Raw genomic sequence first — 17,394 nt, 5'->3', positions numbered from 1 at the left:
TAGCAAATCTTGTAGAGAGTCTTTTCATTTATGCTCAGTCTACACATTGGTATATTGACGGATCAGTCTCGGGCACAGCCAGACACACTCAGACTCTAAAGGAATAATCATAGCACTTTTCTTCATTGCAGATAGGTTAATTTAGACTAAGGAAACAGACTGTGAATGAATAAAACATCTGACAAACAGGTTTTTAAAATGTTTTATTACTTTAAGTGTTTAAGTCCTGGAATTACTTGCCCACCCTCAACCCCAACCCCAAATGTATTTCTTGTCTGTCCTACTTCAATGCAAGGAAAACCATCTCACCCCAGGCTTGGGTGCCTCAAAACAGAAATTTGAATCAATGAAATCTTATTGGAAACTTTTCAAATACCATTATAATGACCTGAATAAAGAGTTTCATTCACTTTCTGAAGCAACAATATGGGCATGGGGCCAATCTTGCCTACTGTGTGCAATCAGTTCCTTCTGTCCACTAGGGGACTCATGGATGCCCCTGAAGAACTTGAACTAACCTTGCTCCGCATTCCATCCTACAAAGATGCCACTGACATTGACGCTGATTTGGAGTTGCTGCAGATTCAGAAGTTCTCACTTTCGATGGCACATATTCACGGAAGCACAGACTACCGTGCATTTCACAATGCTACTTTGATCCATGCTCTCTATTTCAGTTAAGCCCTTGAGAAGCTTCTCTTAGCTCTTGTGAGAAGACCCTACTTTCTTCTTCCCACTTTTCTATTCCTGAAGCCACAGCTGCCCCCATCACTCCTCAAAACCTTTCCGACACGCAGCTTTACTTGAAGCTAATAAAACCTGAAAACTCAGAGCCCTTCTCTTGCACAGGACTCTTTCAGGCTGGAAGGACCCCCTAGCGATGTGTTCACCTGGTCATTTGGCCTTTTTCTTAAAAAAGACCTCTCAAGTCACATAGCATCCTGTGCCACCAGGACTGGGGGACCGGATTCTCCCCTGCCACCTCCCTCACTCACTGCTGCCCACCAGCCCCTGCCAAGGCAGCAGACTGAGATCACCCTGTGTTACATAAATCAGCCACATGCTGGGGGAAGGCTTCAAGAATTGTTCTTTTCTTTGTCTCAATAGATTGACTTAATATGATGACCAGATTAGAATATACGACCCCAAAAATGTTTATTCTGATTTAGGAAGTTATTCCTATGGAAAGTTTTACAATGTCAATAACACATTTATTACATCAACTTTATTAAAAAGAGCCAAGTTATATTAAATAAGACCTCTCCCAGAAAACTGGGACTAGTTATATAGCATTATAAATAACCAATACCCCTGAGAAGGATGGGTCTCAATCAGCAGTGGTTGTGCTCCCCAGGGGACACTTGGCAATAACTGGACACAGTTTTGATTGTCTTAATGTGGGGAGGGGTGTGGGGTGCTACTGGCATCTAGTGGGTAGAGGCTGGGGATGCTGCTAAACATTCCACAATGCACAGGACAGCTCCCCACGACAAAAAAAAAAATTATCCAGCCCACAACATCAGTATGGCCCATGTTGAGAATCCTTGCCTTAAAACAATGGACACATGTAGGTACAGACGCTGGGATTCTGTGTGGAAACCCATCCGCCTTTAAAGAGTAGAAGCCCAGGTTAACAGGTAGCTCATGCAGAGCTGCTGTGTCACATCAACAGCCACCACACCAGGCTGGAAAGCGATGAAGGTCCCTGACTTTCAGGGGTCATGGGACTGCCCGGACCCTTGTCAAGAGCGGCTACGTGAGGAGGTGGTAGCATAATTTCAGGAGCACTAGGAAAGGCACTTTGCCTCCCCAATTACCTCCAACACCCACTTGTCCATGCCTGAAATCCCCTCCTGACGGACAAAGCCCTTCATTTCATAATGAGGCTTAAAGTGCAAAGACACCCCAATGCCCCCACCACCCCCAGAGAAGAGAACAGTGACCTACTTTCGTATTCAAGAGGGAGTGACTGACAACAGATGGTTTTTTCCCTGAGTTTTCGTACAGTGAGAGTGTCTGGGCAGCTGAAAGTGGTGGAGAGGAAGGGAGGACAGGTCCCAGCGAGGTAGGGAAAAAGGGAAGAAATGGGCAATACAGGGTTCTGAAATAAACGTCGCCTACTCCACAGACTACACCTGAGCCTGCAGGGAAGGAAGGATGCAGAGAGGGAGGGGGAAAGTCACATTCTTGTCCTTCTAGGAAGTTAAAATCAAGCTCAGCTCAGGTGAAAAAAACTGCAAGAAGGCTTGAAAGAAAGAAGGGTAGGGACGAAGTGTTATCGTTGCAGCTGGAACAGGAGACAAGGGTCCTTACCAGCTGTGGGGATCACAGTGAATCCCAAACTGTGCTGGATGAAACCACTACCTGACACCTAAAAACATCATGGACACAGTAAAAGGCTCAGGCAGGACCTCTCAGTTGAATGAATGGCAGCTATTCCAGATGAAGCGCTTCAAAGATGATCTGCTTCTTCCTTCACACCTCTGCTTATACCATTTCCCTCCATTTGGGAAGGAGGCCTTTGTAGCCTTCTTTGACTAGCTGAATCTCATTCTCTCTTGCAAGGCTAGTTCATGGTTTCTCTGCATATTCCTGATTTGGGCCTCTGTTGTTTTTTTCTTCCCTCTTAGAAGTAAAGAGCCACCAAGTCATTCATCTGGTGCCTGTTGCATTTCCTATGTATCTTTCATAACAGGCCAACTTCCAGAAAAGATTTGATGGGGGATTTCAGGTTCATAACAAAAATAATAATAATAATAATAATAATAATAATAATAATAAGAAGAAGAAGAAGAAGAAGAAGAAGCTTTAAAAGAAATTAAAAGGGCTCTGGCTGGCATAGCTCAGTGGATTGAGCACAGGCTGCGAACCAAAGCATCGTAGGTTCAATTCCCAGTCAGGGCACATGCCTGGGTTGCAGGCCACGGCTCCCAGCAACTGCACATTGATGTTTCTCTCTCTCTCTTTCTCTCTCCTTTCCCTCTCTAAAAATAAAAAGAAATAAAATCTTAAAAAAAGCAGCAACTCAACTGAGTCTTAATTTAAATTTGTAAAAAAAAAAAAAATTAAAAGGGAGACCAGAAATAATTTCAGGGGAAAAAAAATCATTGTACCAAGAAGCCAGGATTAAATGGATACCAGGAGAGCCACAATTCCATGAAGACAGGAATTTCTTTCTGATGCTAAATTCTAGGAGGAATTTGCTCCTGGCTTTTCATGTATGCTGTGCAGTCACTGTATGTGTTTATCTCAAGAACTCTGTTAGATCCTTTGGGACAAAGCCCATGTCTCAGATGATATACCCTTGATAACAGCATATATATAACATTCTAAGTGCTTAAATATTTGCTGATAGACTAAGGACCCACAGTTCTCTTGCCAATCTGGATATTCCAGTGTGTCTCAGGATCACAAGACTATGAGAGTAACAGAGTCATCAAGTCTCTTGGCAGGAAGAACCTTCAGACAACTTCATTTTGCTTCTAGGTCCCCGGTCATTTTAACCATGATATTTAAAAAATATTCTTGCCCCAACCACTATCACCAGTTTGCAGCGAGGGGCTGAAAGGTCCCTACCAGCCCTGTCCTCACGCTTCCCCCTCTCCCCTCCTGATTTAGGTGATGGTTCTTTGCTTATATTTTCGTCCTCACCACAGATTCTCCATCCCTTTGAGTGGCCGAGCTTTGCCGTACTAACCTTTGATTCCCTGCAATGCTAGCACAGTGCTTTTTGTAGAATTGCCTTCTTTTTTAAAAGCTTCTTATTTATTTAGTTTTAGAGAGAGGGGAAGGGAGGGAGAGAAGGAAGAGAGACATTGATGTGAGAGAGAAACATTATCAATCAACCTCCACCTGCACACCCCTATCTGGGGACCTGGTCCACAACCCAGGCATGTGCCCTGACTGGGAATCAAACCAGTGACCTTTTGGGTTGCAGGCTGACACTCAATCCACTGAGCCACACCAGCCAAGGTTGAACCACCTTCTTTTTTTTCAATGTAAGGAAACTGAATTGGAAAGAGGTCCCAGAGTAGGTCCCTGTTCTGACCTGCTCCCCTCTGACAAACCCTAGTGCTGGAGTGGAAGCTCTTCCTACACCACATAAGCAGTCCAGAAAGGCTAAAATGCAGGTCACTAGTAGCCCTGGCTGGCTAGCTCAGTTGGTTAGTATCCTCCCCATACGCCACGGTTGTGTGTCCCATCCCCGTCAGGGCACATACAAGAAACAACCAATAAATGCACAAATCACTGGAATAACAAAGTGATGTTTCTCTCTCTCTCAAACCAGTAAATAAAAATTACTTTAAAAAGAAATGCAGGTCAATAAAGGAATTGAAGATTCAAGGGTTCAGAGATATGTTCTCTCATTCTTGTCTCCATTTGGCCCCCAAAAGTACACTAGGCGACCCTCAGAGAAAAAACAAACAAACAAACAAACAAACACCTGTACCTGGTAGGTGCTATTAAAATAAAGTAACAGGAAAGCTAGTTTGAACACAGTTGGTACTTAATAAATGTCTTTTAAATTGAAAAGCTAGTAACATCCACTTTGCACATAGTAGGTACTCGATAAATATCTTTGAAATTCAGATGATCATAGGGCTGCTGCCTTGCACATTTTAGGCCCTCTGTAATGCTTATTAAATCAAAGTGCAGCAGGCACTCTCTCCGGAGAGAACCCGGGCAGAGGTGACATTAATCAAATCCCAGGCACAGATCCATGAATGGAAATGCGCGTCTGGAGCTAGCGCTTTCGAGAGTGGAGAGGCGCGTGACAGTGCGCAGCGGAGGTGGACGCAGCGCTCTACCTGAGCCTCACACCACTGCCAGATCCTGGCATGGATTAGCTGTAGGGATCCATTCCCCACTCAGGTGGGAAACGGTCGCCGCCTCCAAATGGCACTTCGGGGCCGCACCTGGGGCTGCAGCCACGGCCCCCTGCTGGGGCAACCGCCCCTCTGGCTTTTCCTGGGATTCCGAAGAGTTGCGGGCAGAACAAAAGCAAAAGCCAGCCGGGCTTCCGAAGGCTTTCTGCTGGAGAGCAGCAGGGGCAGAAGCTCGAGAAGACGGCCGGGACCACGCAGGGATGTCAACCCTGATCTCTGCGGGCGGCCACCAGCCTTCCCCGGCAGATTCTGCCTCGGGGTTGCCCAGCCCGGGAAAGCGCCGGGGCTCCCTCTCTCCCCACTCTCTAGGGCCCCGGCCCCGAACCCCCGCCCTGGGTCCGAGGAGGGGGCGGAGTGGGCGACTCCGTCGGGTGAGGCGAGGGGGACACTGCATAAACCCTTGAACGAGACGGGATGGAGGTTGCAGGGGAGGAGTGGGGCAGACCCCACAACCGAGCTCCAAATCTGAAATCGCAGTGCGAGCCGCCCCTCGGCGCCCCCGAAACGCACTGAGCTGTCCCCGGGGGTGGGGTTCCCTCGTGGCGCCCAGTCCCTACATTCCCCTCCAGTAAACACTCCCCCAGGGAGCCCAGCCGCAACCTTCCCATCCTAGCCGCCGACCCGGGGACAGCACCCGCGCGCGGTCGCGGAGCAAGGGGTCACAGAGGGCGGCCTGGGCAGTCCCGCGGGAGACACCCACTGCTCGAAAACTCGCTACATTAGTATTTGCTTGTCTTTTTGCTTTGTTTTGTTTTGTTTTGTTTTTTAAAGATGAGGTGGGGGTTGCAGAAAGCGGGGAACTCCCCGGCTTCTCCGGAGCCGGTGGAACTCCGAGAGGGGCAGGCAGAGCGGAGAAGAAAGAAAGCGCAGGGGAAGCCACTCACCCGCGGCAGAGCTCCAGATCGCGGCGGCCGGGCGTGAGCGGCGCCTTTGTCTGAGGTCGCGGCGCCGGCGCGCTTGGCCAGGCGGGTCCCAGCGCCCGGGCGCGACGAGCTCCCGCGGGCTTTCGGACAGCCCCGCTCGCCGCTCGCGCTCCCGCTGCGGCTCTGGCTCGGGCCCCCGCCCGCACCGCCCCGCGCGTGCCGCGGCCGCGGCTCCGCCCTGAGCCCGGCCCCGCCCCCGGGCCTCCGGGCCCCCCACCTGCTGCGGCGGCGGGCGCGGAGGTGCCCAGCCCAGGGCGGCCGTTTTCCTCGCGCGCCTCTCTCCCCCTCCCCACTGCCTCCCGGCCGCTCGGCTGCGTGGTTCCGGGGCGGAGCGCCCGCAGTGTAGACTGGCTTCCCGACCCAGCCCCCTCGGAGTCCACCTCACCTGTTTTCTGAGTGGAGCCCCCAGTCCCGGGTAGCCTTGTTTTCCTGCCTGTGCGCACGCTTTCCAGAGAGACCTCTGTCTCCTTAGAAGCCCGTGCTCACTGCGGCCCGAAGAAGGAGACCCTTCGGGCTCGGGCTCGGTCCGGGCGGGGTTGGGGGGCGGGATTGAGGGGAGCGGGGGTCCTCCTCAGCCCGGGATGGAGCGGCCTCCCCGCCCAGCCAGCAACGCGCTGCTTCAGCGGCCGGGGGCGGAGGGCTCGGTAAGGAGAAGGAGCTGGAGCTGGCGGGGACTGGATGGCCGGTTTGGAACCAAGCCATCGCCCGCCAGTGTCCCGCGGGGAAAGACTCGGGTGGGCTGGAGGCGCGCACCGGGCAGAGGGGTTGAGCCGGCGCAGAACCCAAGTGCATGGACCCAGAGCCCGCCGCCTGGGCTGTGAATCTGTGATTATTCACATGGCCAGGATAATACTGACAGAAGGGAACCAACACTTTGGAAGCCAGAGAAAAGGAAGGCAGAAGCCACCAGCTCCGAAACACAGGTTATACATGGTGTTTAGGGGGTGACTTCCAGCAAATCCAAAGCGGTCCACACGGATTAGGTGCGCGCACCCCAGTGGAATGGTTAAGGAGATGGTTTTCTAGGCAGAGAAACATATGACAACCTAAATATTGTATAATGAGGTCATTATGGGTTTAGCTACGCATGAGCCCTACTTTCTCCCAACTCTAGAAACACTGGAAGAGAACCTCACTGTGGCACTGCATAGGGTCTGCCCTGTACTATGGTTATTTCTGCCTCATCCGCCCCGCCCCCAACATCACAACCTCCAGAGCCTCATACAATTCCAGGTGCATAATAGGTGCTCGATAACTGTTGAGAAAATTACCTGTGAATCCCATTACTGCGCTGATTATAACGTGGGCAAAAACATAAAAATTTTAAATTGTGGAACCATATACATCGAGTGGGTATTGTAGAACAGTAATGCCTATATGAAGGGCAATGAGTGTTAACTGTCATTATTACGTAAATACAATCGCTATTCATCATATCGTGTGGGTAGTAGTTTAAAGATTACGTGCTGAGTTAGAGATAGTTGTCTGAACCTTCAGGGGCCTACAAGAACGTGTAGGGATAAGGAGAGGGCGGGTGACACCAAATGTGTGTGCATCTGTGACTAAGGCGTTCCAATGCATCTTCCCTGAAGAGAATATTTTAACATTTTGCTTCTTTAATTTTCATTACAAGTAAGTATTATCAATTCAGTGAGTATGCATGCATACGAAATGTTCTGTGTTGATTTATTCATTCTTATCACATCTTTTCTAGGAAGAATAAGAGGTTTTATAACATCTTTTCTAGGAAGAAAGAATTAAGAGGCCCCAAGAATGATCAAAAAAATCATTCCAAAAAAGCCGGAAAGTCAAATGTCCCACCACATGAAGCCCACCAGAGTGGGGGTCTGGAGGCTCCAATGGAGGACATCAGGAAAGCTCTGATCTCCCCCCTGGGTGTTTTAGATCAGTGTCTTGGGTCTGAGAAGCTGCTCTTAGGAACAATGTTTTTGTCCATGTGAGATCATTTATCTCTCCCATTTGGCAACTGGGAAAAACGTAATTTCCCCCCTGTGATGAGCGTGAGTGAATGGCTCATGCACAGTGAATGTCCATCCTCTAAATTGTGGGACAGGGTGTGAAACGTGCATTCTGACACTGGCGTCCATTCCTGTATGATGCCAGGGCAATCAATGAACAGCACCCTCCATCACACGTGCAAGGCATGGGGTCAGTATCCTGTGGGTGCTACTGTCCGGAAATGAGCAGCTTATTTCTTATTTTTACCCCAAGGGGAGATTCTTAAAGAAACAGCTGGCCTAGGTTGGGGTCAGTCAGCAGAAAATGACCACACACAGCCCAGAGGTTGGGAAGGTCACCAGGTCATTTTAGGACTTTTTTTTTTCTGAGGGGGGAAATACACCAGCATTTCTCCACTGGGGTGACTTGACAGCACAGGCTGCACCTCGGCGGCGAGGCCAGGGGTGCCAACACCTGTGGTGGTCCTGGAGGGCACCAGGGCAGGGAGTCCCTGCCCTGAGCAGCAAAGTACCGTGCCTGCCTTGCTTGGGGCATTTAGATACAATTTTTTAAAATATTGTTGAAATAGTTGTGTCTCCCCAAAAGTCGTATGTTGAAACCTACCCCCCAATGTGATGGTATTTGGAAGTTGTGCCTTTGGGAGGTGGTTGTATTATTTGGGGTGCAGCTCTCAGGAATGGGGTTAGTGCCTTAGGGCAGGGCACAGTTGAAGACAGTGGTGTAAGGCAACCTGCCAGCACCTTGATCTTGAACTTCCCGGCCTCCAGAACTATGAGAAATAAACATGTGTGTGGCTCTGGGGATGCCTTTACTCACCAGCAGGGAGATGGGATCTAAGATGCAGGAATAGACTTGGGGCAGGGAGGAAGAGGACCTCTGGGTTGTTTGGTTTTAACCACAGGCCGGTGACTCCAAACCTACACGTTCACTAGAATCACCTAGTGTAACTGAAAGCGGGTCCAGCCCTGCCACTGCAAGAGGCAGGTGCTGTTGTAAAAGAAAGTGGTTTATTTTCCGGTGCTGACCACCTGGAAGATGGGGAACTCCCATCTCAAAGTTCATCCCCTGGGAAGATGGGGGACTCAGGTCTCAAAGCCCATCTCCACCTCTCAGTGGAGGCAGAGGTTTTTACGGGGAGGGAGAGGGGAACGGGAAAAGATCAAGGGAGGGGATTGGAAAGTTCTCTACATGCAGGTGAACACAGCCCATTCCGATAGGGCGAGTGGTGGTCCGTCCAGTGTGCAGCATCCTGGTTTAGTCATCCTGGCTTCCCATCATCCTGGCTTTCCGTCATCCTAGATCTATGGGTGAAGGTTAGCAAATCTCCCAGAGCTGGGGGCCCTGAAGGTTGGGGTTTGTATCTTTAGAAGGTAGTTCCTAGGATTCTTACACAAACATGCTGTTCATCTACAAGCCACATATTAATCAGAGTTAGCACTTAAAGAAACAATGTCAAAAAGAATAATGGGATGGGTTACAATTTCCCACCATACAAGTTTCCACTGTTCCACTAGGAAATCTTTAATTACACCGGGAAGAGGAAGCAATAGTTGACGACAGTGACCTGCTTACCAACGTCTGTCCTCATTTACTGTATTCTGCCTTTCCTCCCCCTGTGGTGGATACACTGTCCCTGCTCCATTGGAAGTCACCCTCCCCTTGTGTACAAGATCCCAGCCCCTCTCACTTACTCAAAGACATCACTCCATAAATGCTCTCCTTTCTCTTTGCTCATCAGTTTTTCCTCCTACGGGGTCATAAGCAGCAACTTTCAAATATGGCTTAATGTCTCTTCTCTTTAAAAAACAAAACAAAAACAATAAGGGGGATATATGGTAATGGGATAAATACAATAAAAGTAAGTTAAAAAGAAAAAGCCCCAGAAACTCTTGACTCCATTCTTCTCCAGCTTCTCTCCCAACTTTCTTCTCCTCGTTACTACAAACCTGCAAAACAAAACTTGCCTTTTCTCACTGTCTCCAATTCCTGTCCTCCATTCTCTCTGAAACCCATTCTAATCTTCTCTCTATGGAAACTGTTCTTGTTAAGGTCATTAGTGACCTCCATGTTCTTCAGGCTTTATCTACCTTGACCTATCCAGCATTCGACATAATTAACCACTCTTGCCTTCTTGAAATACTTTTTTCACTTGGCTCCCAGGATACTTCTGGCTTTTATTAAACCTTTCTGGCTCCTCAGGAAGCATTATAAATGCTCCTACTCAAAACAGAACAGCAAACAGCATACAAAATTGAATCATACTAAAGCCATTTTCTACCAAATTCAGAAATGAAGCAGAAATGCTTGCTATCATCACTATTATTAACATACTTTTAGAGGCTAAAATAAAGCAATAAGACATGAAAATGAAATAGTGGATACAAATCTTCTAAAGGATGATACAAAAAGTCTTTATGGATGCTACAACTGAAAACACTAGAACTCTAGATCTTTTTTCTTTTAAAAAACCTACTAAAATAACGAGAATGTGGTAAGGTAGCTGGAAGTAATAGAAAGAATAAGTAAAACCAAAAGGTGGTTCTTTGAAAAACAGTTTTTAAAAATGTGCAAACTCCTCAAAAGCCTGATTAAGGAAAAAAGAAAATAAATAAGTATTATCAATGAGATGGGTAATATAAGCATGGATTCAAGAGACAGCTTAAAAAATATCAAATAGAATAGAGTGCAATTCTTTAGTAAAACATTTAAATTAGTTGTTTTTATGTTTTATTACCCAACATGGAACTCATAATGCAGTGGGAAACTACATATTAAATGCAGTCATGTGCCACATAATGACATCTAGTTCAAGGACAGACCACATATACAAGGGCAGTCCCATAGATTACAATGGATCTGAAAACTTCCTACCACCTAGTGAGGCCACAACCATCATAATGTCATGAAGCAACCCATTGCATGTTTGTGGAGATGCTGGTATGAACAAATCTGCTGTGCAGCCAACTGTAGACAGTGCAGCACATGTAATTAATTACACAGTACAGAACACTTGATGATGATAATTAGTGACTATATTACTGATTTATGTATTTTCTATTCTATGCCTCTCATCATTGTTTTAGAGTGCACTCTTTCTAATGCCATAAAAATAGTTTGGTGTAACATAGCATGCCGTGTTATACAGGCAGCAGCTTCCTACATCTCATGTTTACCATATCTCTGGATGGCATCATTTTCTCTAGTGTTTGATTTAATCTCATGTTGTTTTGTGCAGTACTGTGATGTCCAGGCTTGTAGCCTAGGAGCAATAGGCTGTAATACAATGTAGCCTAGGTGTGTAGTAGGCTATAGCATCTAGGTTTGTGTACGTGTACTCTGTGATGTTCACGCAACAGTGAAATCACCTAGCCACTCATTTCTCAGAATGTGTCCTTGTCATTAAAGCGGTGCATGTCTGTACATGCTCACACAAATCATTGATTTTCCTCATATGAAAGGTCTAGCTGGCAGACCTAATCTCATCTGGGAGGGGGGCGGTGGTCGAGAAAGGCTTTGTGGGGAAGCAAAAATTAAATCGTGTGTGGAACAGCAGAAGAGTGGTTCAAGCAGAGTGAAAAGACCAAAAAAAGGTGGGAGCATTTGGAAATGTCACGGGCTGGAGGGCTGGGGGGGGGGCGGAAGGGAGAGCAGCCGGAGAGAGAGTCAGGGCTTTGCAACCCATGGCAAGAATTCCAGCCTTAATCCTAAGTGTCACAGGGAGCCCGCTCAGCATTTTAAACAGGGGAGAGCCGAGCCCCTACTGTGTAAATTGCTTTATCTGAAAGGTCTGCAAAAATTGTAACTGTGCAGCAAGGCAGCATTTTCTCCAGTCCCTGATCCCCAGCATCAGTCGCTGATACTGGCCACTGATACTCTCCTCTCCCTGTGACCCTTTAAGTGCTTCCTGTCTTAGAGGCTACATGGAAACTCTGCAGCACTTGCAAGGCAAGCCAATCCAGGTGTTAGGTATCAAGAGTGGCTTGGGAAGATCGTGCCTCTCACTTGATTCTCACAAACAGAGCCAACCTCTCCGCCTGCTAACTTCCCAGAAGTTTCTTGGCTGGTTTGGACCATCCCAGCATTCTCTTCTTTCAGCCTGTGATAAGACCTAACTGAAATTCGAACTACGTGTTCCTCGCTCTGTCCTTACCTCACCCAGTCGTATGTTTTTTTGAACTATAGGTCATAACCCATTATGGGCTGTGAAATCAATTTAGCAAAACTTGCCAGCCTTTTTCAGATGCTTGAGAAGAATAAAATAGAAAATATCAAAGTTCCTTGTATGTGATAAGAGTATCACTTGACTTTTATTACAGGTATGTGTGCATTTGTGTGGGATGAGGATATGTATGTGCACACGTGCCATAGATCACACCACGAAATGGTTTTCTTATTTATGGATTGTGATAAAAAACGTTTGAGCTTCACTGTTCCACTTCCTCCCACCTCTTGCTCTGTGTAGAAACTTGAACTTAGTAAGATCTGACTTTTCTGCCCTACCTTGTTCAATTTCTCCACGTAATTTTTATTCATCTCCTGATAGGTTAAAATATCCTCTCGTACAAACAACGCACTGTTAATAATTGTAATTTTAGGAACAAGTATAAAGGACACATGGACAAAAACTGGGGGGTGGAAATGGGACGGAGGGAGGGAGGGCTGGGGGTGGGCTAGGACAGGAGTAAAAGACAGAAAACTGTACTTGAACAACAATTAAAATAAAATAAAATAAAAATAAATAATTGTAATTTTTTAAATTTTCTCCTAATTGTAGAGCTTACCTCGAGTCTTTCTCCTCATCACCAATAGTGGCTTATAGTTTAAAAAGTGACCTATGGTGTGATGAGTAGCTCACACCCATACAACGTACCGATAGAGTCTAGCACAGGCCACACCAAGCTATCCCACAGTAGCATATTGGTTGTTTTGAATTAAAACCACTTGAGTGCAAGAAATAGAACCATCAAATATAGACAGTTCTTTCAAAAGCCTTGAACTGTTGCTGAGCTTTGACCTAGATTTTTCACTTCTGGAGATCTACCCAAAAAAAATAATAATTAGAGATACTGACAAAGAGTTAGGCACAAGGATGATAATTACAGCTTTCTCTATAATAGAGAAACATTGGCAACAATTTAAGTAACCAAACAATAGGTACTTAAATAAATTAGGGTATGTCGTCATGAGAGAATATTGTTCCAGCCAATAAACATGGTATTTTGAAAGAATTTTTTCATGGCACAAACTAATGTTCATAACGGACCAAGTAAAACACAGGCTATAAAAGTATGATTTATAAATTTATGTACAACACATTATTTATATGCAAAGAGAAAAGCAAGAAAGAAAATCATAAATTTTTCTTAAATTTTTGTTGATGTTTCAAAATTAGCATTCATTCTTTTTATAATCAGGACACTAAAAAAAAAAAAAACAATGAGATTTGCTCCGAAGGAAAAGAAGGAGAGCGGCGACTGTGGGGCTGGCACAGAAGGGCAGACACCCGAGGAACTAGCAGGTGTTTCTAATTTCCAAAAATGACCTCTGTGCAACTCATCGTGTTTCCCTCTGACCTCCGGCTGCCAGGAACCTCAGAAACAGAGTTGATGTTTAGTCACAGGTATATTCTTTTCTTTATGTACTTGGTTTATCCCCTTTTGGGGGGCCCAGTTTCCTCAACTGCAAAGATAAGAAGAGGCACATTGAATAATTTAGCCCAGTGGGAACCATCAAGTCCTCCCACCGTGGCCCAAAGCCCATTTGGCTGAGAGACACAAGTCATGTTGGGACAGCGAATATCCCTCCTGGCAAGGCTCAGATCAGAGACATTTGTGGGGACTGAAAACAACATACAGCAGATGGGCTAGTATCCCCATCTACTCAGGCCACATTGTACGATATCATACAGACTGGGGAGGCAGGACCCTGTCAGTAATGGTGACCTGGCGATGGCTCTTGTTACATCTGTGGCAGCATCATGACAGCCTGGCTGTGGAGGAGCAATGTGAATCTGTGAAACTTAGGACAAATCCGAGGGACAGACTCTTGGGCAACTCAGAACTGACGCCCTTTCCCTGTGACTGCCTCCTCTCTCGTCGCTCATGAAAATGTGAGGATGACCCCCTCAGAGTCCATGTCACAGAAGAGACACGATCTTGGTCTAGCAGAGCATGCATTTAATTCTAGCCTTTTATAGTTCCTGGCTGCAGTATAGGATTTTGTTCAAGGAGTTTTAAGTTCCTCAAAAGGCATACATTGCATTCTGAGTTGGTTTTCTACACCCTAGCCTGGCACTGTTCAATAGAACTTTCTGCAAAGACAGGACTTGCTGTGCATGATGGGAGCCATTGGCCACAAGCAGCAATTGAACACTTGAAATACGGCTCTTGTGACTGAAAGACGGAACTATCCATTTTTATTTCATTTTTATTCATCTAAATTTAAAATTTAAAAGCCCCCAATGTAGCAAATAGTTCCCATGTAGGACAATACAGGCCTAGTTCTTACAAATCCTAAAGAAGACCTTGAAAATCCTAATGTTAATCATGTCACAGCAACGTATATCCACCTCCCCAGCATTAATTCCAGAACTGTTTAAGGCAGACAAAAGCCATTTCATCAGCAAAATTAAACATTTCCTATGGGCATAGATAGAGTTTGTGCTTTCTTTTGACTCCTAAGCAGGGCCTACCACAGAGTTAGCCATGTAATTTTTAACCAATATTATTTATGAAGGAAGAAGTAAAGAAAAACATTTACTGTACTTTTCGGACTATAAGATGCACATTCCCCCCCCCCCAATTTGGGAGGAAAAATGGTTATTAATGCTGCTGTTGAGTTCTGTTTACATTTACATTGGTGAAATATTATGTTACTTATTAAATATTTTACCATATTTTTTGCTTCAAAATTTTTTCCCCAATTTTCCTCCTCTAAACCCTAGGTGCATCCTATGGCCTGAAAAATACGGTAATCAAAGTTAGCTCTTCCTATCTTCATTTTCCTCATCCCACCCATTGAGTCTGTACTCAGTAGATCTGCTCTCCTGTGCTCCAGGCACATCAGATGGACACTGCTAGTCTGGAAGAAGCCAATGACAATATTTAGCTTATCTGTCTCTGTGTTTCCCATCAACCATCACAAACTCTGCCAACACTCAAAGCCTGCAATTCTTTTAGGCAGACACACTGTTAAGATGCTTGTGAAGGGGTGGAGTAGGGAGCTCCAAGAGAGCATCCCCTCTGCGAAGACAATGAATAAACTGGCCAAATACATGTTATTGGAACCCTGGAAACTAGTCAAAGGTTTACAGCAACCAGATGACTACTTAATCAAGGGGGAGAAGAGGCTGCATCTCTGTGGGAAAGCACTGGGGCATTCTAGCTTGTCCTGGCCCCATTCTCACCTCCCTGAATCGGCACAGCCTTGAAGATGGAACCTGAATTGCTGGTGTGGGTTCCTGGTGCTGGAAAAAACAGCAGGCCTTGTTCTCAAAGGATTGTGGTTGTTGGGTTTGACCTGTCTGGTAGCTCCCCGAACTGGCACAAAGAGCTCACTTCTGTTTTGCTCAGCTTGGAGCTCTCACAGAGCAGAGAGACTGCTACCTAGGTGAGGGAGTAGCATTTTTTCAGAAACATTTAAAGGCAAATATATTAGCCACTGCTGCCAGAGCAAGGAATAACAGACAGGGCACGCAATACACACACCGAAACCTTGGGAGGGAAGGATGGGGAGTGAGATGCATTAGGAAGAAAGGCTCTGAAAAGCTCCTGCGTATTCCTGGGAACCTAGTAGGCCACTCACATGGCCAAGGCAGGGTATATGCTCAGAAAAGACCAGAAAAGGCTCTAAGCTTTCACCTCTGGCCGACCTTCAGGCTGCACAGGCAGGAAGTGAAGGCTAATGCAGAGTTGTAAACTGCCCAGCTGAGTGCTGAAGACACGCGACACACACACCATCTGCAGACTTGAATATTTTTATGAGTTTGGTTCCAAGCATTTCAGGAAATCTCTGTTGAATCACTAGCTGGCTATGAAGCGAATCAAACAGACACTTCAATGGCCACACATGACAAAGAATGCAGATATTTTCAATGAGTTCAAAAAAAGTCACCAAACAAACAGTAAACACAAACATCAATAACAAACTTTGAGGAAGGAGGAGCATCTAACTTTCAGAGTTCGGACTTTATAACATTCAGAATGTCTTGTTTTCAACAAAAATAAAGTTATGAAGCAAGCCAATAAACATGTGGGGAGAGGAAATATGGAGCGGCTGCTTAATGGGTACAGGATTTTTGGGGGTGATGAAATGTTCTGGAATTAGGCAGTGGTGATGGTTTTCCAACCAGGTGGACACAGTGGAAACTACTGTACACATTTCAATGGTCAAAATGGTGAGTTGGTCTTATATGAATTTTACCTCAAAAAAGAGAAGAAGACTTACTGCAAAATGGAGATTTAAGCACTATGCTGGGGCTTTGCCATGATAACAATTTTTTAAAAAGTCGTTTTTTCCCCTGGCTGGTGTGGCTCAGTTGGTTGGAGCATTGCGCCATACACAGGTTCACACTGGGGAGAATGGTAGGTCCATGTTTCTCTCTCACATCGATGTCTCTCTCTCTCTCTCCCCCTCTCCCTCTCTCTCTTTGTCTCCCTCACTCCCCAACCCTTCTCTCTCTAAAAGCAATGGAAAAAATGTCCTCGGGTCAGGAGGGAATAAAAAAGTCATTTTGCAACTTTCCCCAGCAATTTCTCCTTTGCCTTCAGACATACACCTCAGTAATTCCTGATCACCAAGTCCGTTATGGGAGCTGCAGTTGGAGGCCTCCTTTTGGGTGGCATTTGCCACAGGGACTGCTGGCAGGTTCAGATTGTCACATGAAGCACATGGTTTTTTCCAACATCCCCCAAACACAACGTGTCCAAAGCACGGCTCTGATTTCTTCCCACGCTGTCCCCTCTGTCACCCTACGTTAGCAAAGGGTATTTCCCCGTGCCATTTTGGACAGCTATATCCAATCAATCCCACATCCAGATATTTAACCTCGTAAGTGGCTTTCACATCTATTTACTTCTCTTCATTGTCACTGCCACCACCTTCGTTCACTCTGCCACCACGGTTTATCTGCACTGTTATAAGAGACTCCCAACTGGTCTCACTCACCACGTGCTCTCTTGACCCTTTCTAGTCTATTTTTTCATACTCAATCCATTTGCATTTTAAAAATGCAAATCTAATTACTTCACTCCCCCATGTAAAGCTTTTAATTAGCTTTCTATTTCTCTTAGAATAGAATGCTCAAGCATTGAAATGGTCTGCAAGGCCCTGCATGACCCGGCTCCTCTCCAGACTCCCCACTGACTCACGACACTACTGTCATGGAAGCTTTTCTCTGTTTCCCTCTACTTCAGGGCATTCGATACATGCTCATCTCTTTCTAGAACATTCTATGTTCTCTCTTCTCTGGACTTTCCCAGTTCTCCTCATTTTCAGAGCTTAGGTGAAATGTAACTTCCTGAAGGAAGTCTTCCTGGCTCTCCCAAGCTCACATAAGTTCCCCTGTGTGGACTAAGTGCCCAGAGCTCTCTTCCTCTTCCAATTTC

General features: G+C 46.1%; 1 protein-coding gene across 3 annotated transcripts in view; it reads right to left on the bottom strand.

The window, feature by feature from the left end:
- Positions 1-6,310, bottom strand: part of MAPK4 (mitogen-activated protein kinase 4) — a 131,972-nt gene extending 125,662 nt beyond the window's left edge. The window contains exon 1 of one of the 3 annotated variants that reach the window (XM_045850239.1): positions 6,195-6,310. The gene's annotated coding sequence lies outside the window, so the exon portion shown is untranslated. Of the gene's footprint in view, positions 1-5,770; positions 5,975-6,194 lie in introns of those variants that run through there. The other 2 variants (XM_045850238.1, XM_045850241.1) reach the window with 2 other exon arrangements.
- Between the last annotated feature and the right edge of the window lie 11,084 nt (positions 6,311-17,394).

Source organism: Phyllostomus hastatus, unplaced genomic scaffold (assembly GCF_019186645.2).
Source record: "Phyllostomus hastatus isolate PE091 unplaced genomic scaffold, TTU_PhHast_1.1 phas_contig_80, whole genome shotgun sequence".
In the NCBI taxonomy this organism is placed as follows: Eukaryota; Metazoa; Chordata; class Mammalia; order Chiroptera; family Phyllostomidae; genus Phyllostomus; species Phyllostomus hastatus.
Note: the sequence above shows the minus strand (reverse complement) of the source record. Positions and strands in the feature narration are given on the sequence as shown.